Raw genomic sequence first — 5,912 nt, forward strand, 5'->3', positions numbered from 1 at the left:
CTATGATAACCCATTAGTGCTTTCATATACAAAATTCACTAGTATTAAGTCGGCCAAACTTAATATCAGGAATTATGCAATGCAAGACTAATAGCGTTAATCAATAGACCGTCATGTGCATAAAGCTCTAATTCTCGTCATTTGACAAGACCTATTCCATGACAAACGCTCAGAGCATGCAATTGAAGCATAGTCAGTCCATTCCTCAGGCTCTGCAAGAAGAACTGCTCTGATACCATAATGTAACACCCTAACTACCAAAGCTCGCACTTCCGGCTGCGCGACTATGATAGTTCGGACATTACGACGACACTTATATTAATTAATACTAAAATATGAGCCTGTTTAAAACTTTAAACCGCAATACCGCTCCCAAAGATACTTTCGTTCGATAACGTACATCCATAAATACCATTCAACTTACAACAACTCAAAAAGAGTACATCCATATATATACATAAATATATATAAATAATATTACAAACATTAACCAATACAATTCCTATCCCTCTTACATAATATATATCAAGATAAAGGCGAGGGTACAATAAACCATAACTAAAACAATACAGAGCATCACAACAACAATTAAATAAGCTCTTCATAACTTCTGCGCCCATATCCTGAAAGGGGAAAAATGTAGGGGGGGTGAGAACATCATCCTCGAAAGGGTTCTCAGTAGAGGGTTTTTGGGAATTACTGTAATAGGATACATGAAGATAAACCGTACCAGTGATTAATAACTTTCTTATGCCTCTTTTCAAAAACACGGTTTTCAATAAAAGTAAAGTCAAAAATCTTTACTGAAAGAGGAACCATTCAATTCTCAAAACTCAAAAGCCTTTCAAAACGGTTTACCTATGCGGAACCAAAATAGCCTTTCATAATTTTATTCCAAACCAGAAACACAAAACCGAAATCAACCATCAGTTCATCTCTTTCCAACCACGGCCCTAGGCCCAAACAATCCAACCAACAACCAGTCACCACAAATCCAACAGAGTCCCAGATGCAAACACAGATAGGAAGTTCAAGCACAAACAAACAGTTATTACAAGTAGAACAGTTAGCAATTAATCACATAGGGAAACCAAGTATAATATGCACACCCAACCAATGTCACACAAATGCATATGATGCATGCCTGTCCCTAGTGGCTGATGATATCATCTGTCGGTTATAGAGCCAACCCGACAAGTCCTGGTAGCTAACCATTGGACTGTCCCTCTGTCGTGCATCCCCAACTCGAGTTATACTCATCATAAACTTGATCATAATCATGATCCATATCCATCACCCTCACTGGTGAATATTTACGGGGACGAGCTCATCCGGGCCTTTCACAGTGCCCGGCCACACTTATGACATAGGGTCAACAGAGTATCAAGTCTCGACCCGGAGCACGTGGTGGCTAGCCACTGCTACTACCCAGGGAAACTCGTATCTCAGATAGTGGAAGTGCAACATTCACATTTATCAATGATTAAGCATAAACATGCATTCAATCTCATCCATGGATCAACATCCATCTCAGCCATCCGGCTCACGGTTCAGTCCAGAACCAGCCAATATTCATATCATACACAGCCATTCCGGCTCACGGTTCAATCCAGAACCAACCAATATGTATAATCATACACAGCCATTCCGGCTCACGACAAAACAGCACTTCCACCATTCAACATCATTAAATTCATAAAGTCGGCATTTAAGCCATAAATCATTTTCTCAATTCATTTCACTTTGAAATCGAGTTTCAACTCTTTTCAGCCTTGGCTTTAGAAATCTCATTTCTCAAATCATCTCAGGCTCATAAGCCGAATTTACTCAAAGTGAGTTCCCTTTTTAAAACAAAGCCACTCTTGGCATTCTCTTTCCAAAACTTCCAAAACCATGGCAAGTTAAGGATTTGTTTCATAGTATTCAAAATCATCCATCCAACGATGGGATTTTATAACAAAAGTTTTTCGGCAGAGTCCCAAGTCTTTAGGGGAGAATAACATAACTCATTTTGCCAAGTTCATTTAAATTCATTAAAAACCTTGGCTTCCTGATTTGAGTAATAAAATAGAATCTAAGCCAAACCGAGTCACATAATCATTTACTTCTTTCAAAGGCTTTTCCTTTTACTTAAACAAAAACCAGCTTCAACCCCATGAGGGATTCTAAAGCATTTCAACTGCTCAGAAACTGTTTTAGTCTTGCTAAACTTCAGAACTCGAGGAGTACTTAAACCTTTCCGAAAACACTTTAAAATGAGACTTGTCAATAGACACTCGGGTCCTTTCAAAACCATTGAAACTTCTTTAATTGAAAACCCCAAGTCAAATTCGAAGGCATAAACCTTTTTCACATTCCAACGGCCTTAAGGCATAAGTTTCGTTTAAATAAATTGTTCACAAAGGAAATGTAATACCTTTCTTGAGAAACAAGACTAAATCACAGTTTCCTTTTTAATAACTCATTTCAAAGGCATGAATCATCCTTTTCTTGATAATTCAAATAGAATAGTAGAAGTCTTTAACTCATCATTATTTCAGACAATATTTCAATAAAGACTCGGATTTTATAAAAATTTCGACAGCATCTCCCCTAAAACTCGGACTTTTGCCACCCGGTTCGGGTCCCCACTAAACCGTTTCTCATTTCTTTTCAACAGCTCAAAACCAGAAAGAAATTCAAAGCAAGCTAAATCCAACAGTTGCCTCAGTGGCATATCTCAAGGAAACCATTTCAAAATCAGCTCAATATCAACTGATTTAACTCATTTCCAAAGCTTTAAAGAAACGGCTCACTAACAAATCATTTGTCCAAAACCGAGTCGATTAAAGTAAACCAGGCTGAATTCAAAAGTGCATTCGACTTCTCCAATCATCAAAATAATTAACTCAAATCAAATCAATCCTCAACGGATTAAACTTAGATTTCAAATCTTTAAAGAATCAACTTCAAACATTACAATTCACAAAGCCGCACAACAATTCAGCCAAGCCAACATCCATAATCGTTCGAGTCAATCAAATAATACATAAGGCAGATACAATCACTAATTACACCATATCTCACATCAGTATCCATATGTAATAATTCCAATAATAAACTGTAGTTTTCGGAAAGCGCCCCTACCTCAAAACGCAAAACCATAACCCCAAACGCCTCACAGAGTCCTTTCTGCCTCAACCCAAAATCAGAGACAGCTTCAAAGCACAGCTTTGTTCACTTCAGCAGCAGCAGAAACAACCTTTACTCGCAACATGTGGCCCCGTTAACTTAATCCTAAAGACATTAATATTGCGAAAACCTTAAAACACATCACGGGATATGAACGGGGAAGGTTTCGAGGCAGAGATACTTACGGTAACTAAAGAATACTGACTGAACCAAAGGACAGAAGCTTCGGCGGTGGTTCCGACAGCCACAGAACCACCCTTGGCAGCCGGAATCGCCGTGACTCAGCCTGCTCCGTTAGTAGTTCCCAGCACCTACTCTCAGCATCGGTGGTGACTCAGCAGCACAGGGCAAGCTAACAGAGATTCCAGCAACTATCCCCATAAATGGCAGTGGCGATGTCACTTACTATAACTATTTATTAAGCACAACTAGTTTCAGTGACAGATTCAAAGTAAGAATGAATTGGCAGAACTAAGAAGAACCAGAAACAGGACAAGGCTCACCAAATCAGTAGCGGTTCGAACGGTAGCTTCCGACGGCAGTGGCGGCGGCAGCTCAGCAGCGTCGCCCTTCCCCTGCGCGCGCACGCACGCTCCCTTTTTCTCGCGTCGGGCTCCTGCGTCGCATCCCTCACGTTCGCAGTTCTGGTTTCGGCGCGGCTCAACCCAGAACCCGAATGGAGCACAGCAGAAGTGACGGCCATGGGTGACAGTGACGCGAACTCCGATGGTGGCAGGAAGTGATGGCAGCTGAGCGCAGTGGCTACCCCCTCACGGCGCGTCTCTCTCTCGCCGACTGGCGACGGCGCGGCTAGGAGTGACGAACAGAGGCGGCGGCACGGCGTGGACGCGGTGGTGATGAAAGCTGGAAGGTGGGGCAAGGCTGGACGGCAACCCAGCAGTGGCGGCTCCGTCTCGCGTGCCTTGGCTCGCGCTTTCTCTTCCGCCCGTGACTATGGTCCACGGCTTCCTCTCCTTCGACGGCAACACGACGGCGAGGCGAGACCCTGCGGCTCCGACGCGCCGCTTCTCTCCTCCTTCCCCCTGTCGCACACTATTCTCTCCTCTCTTCGTTCCTTTCTTTTCTTTCACAGAGGAGTGCTTGTGTTTCTGATAGGGAGTGGCGGCTGCAGCTAGGGTTGGCTTTAGGAAGAAGGGGAAAATGTGGATTCAATTAGGGTTAGGGCTAGTTTAGTAATTTCACATAAAAGTAGGGATATTATAGTAATTAGAAATAAATTCTAATCCGTTAATAATAATGTATAAAAATACTATTTGCTTATCAATTTCATAAATTATTTTCAATAAAATGTCCAAATCCAAAAATTAGAAATAATATACTTAATTTCTCCATTTTCCAAAATAGAAATATCAATATTCTAAAATATTAATTATTTAGTCCAAAATCATATAAAAATCCTTTTTATTTCACAACTACCAACTATATGATTTAAATATAGAAAATAATCCAATAATTGTAAAATTGGATAATACCCATAACTTATCTCAAATTCAATAAATCAAAACTTGTCTTAATTATCTTTAATAAAATAATCTCTGAAATTAAGGCTATAAATAACTATAGGATTTGAGACTTGATCATAATAAGACTTTTCAAAGATTCTGGGTTTTACATTGAACTTGAGCATGATCTTTCTATCATTAGGCCGCTCTATATCCTATCTCACACTTAAACGAGCTTGCTTGATTGTGCCATCGGAATCTATAAAGAATAGAATAACCTTATATATGTAACCATTGTGGCCAAGATGTAGGAAAAATAAAAAATAGAGTCTAAATTAATAAAATATTATTGCATCTTAGACTAATGTAGTGAATACTATATGTTGGTAGATAATGTAATATTTTATATTTGATCTTATTAATATTAATGTGACATTTGAGAAGGAAAAAAGAATTTCAAATATGCATTTAGAAAAAAGGAAAAACAACTATCTCTACCTACGAATATTCAAAACACTAACAAAATTATTCACGAAAAAATGAAACTAATGTTATATCGTCCATGAAAGATAGAGTTTATTTGACAAAAATATCAAAATCCTAAATTTTGATGGATTTCATTAAAAAAATTCAAAATCACTATATTGCCTTCATCTACTTCACTACGATATTCGTGACACGCTCTTCACTCTCCAAAAATCAACTTCACTATCTCTATCATCCGCATCATTGTCTTCGTCAACTTCACCAAATTTCTCATATAAATAATCGAAGAAAACTTGCTTCCTCCGTAAGATCATCATCACTTTCGATTGTTTGTTCTTCTTCCCTCAACTGGGAATGTAGGGTTTTCTAAAATTTGAGGGTGGGATTTGGGATGAAATCCGAGATAAGAAAATCGAAGCTGTGTTAATTTTTTAAAAATATTATTGTAATTTGTTTTTATCAATCCATGACCATCAAATTGGTCGACTTAGAAAGAACAGTCGGGATAGCAATTAGATATTACTTTTTCTAGGATGATAACTTCCCTCCCGAAACTGAAAAAAAAAATCTTTTTCTTGTGAGATTCATCTAATACAATGCCTAGGTATTCAAGGATGAGGTCAACATTGAACCAATCCTCCAAGAATTCCCCAGTCACAAAGTTTAAGTTTGGGAGGAACGGTCTTTGATTTCAAACTACATATATTGGAACCCCGGTGCTTGAGGCCTCTTTGGAAGCCGTGTTCAATAAGACATACGATTCTGAATTGCAGGGTGTATCCATCATGTATA

The sequence above is a fragment of the Arachis hypogaea genome, chromosome 20 (assembly GCF_003086295.3).
Source record: "Arachis hypogaea cultivar Tifrunner chromosome 20, arahy.Tifrunner.gnm2.J5K5, whole genome shotgun sequence".
In the NCBI taxonomy this organism is placed as follows: Eukaryota; Viridiplantae; Streptophyta; class Magnoliopsida; order Fabales; family Fabaceae; genus Arachis; species Arachis hypogaea.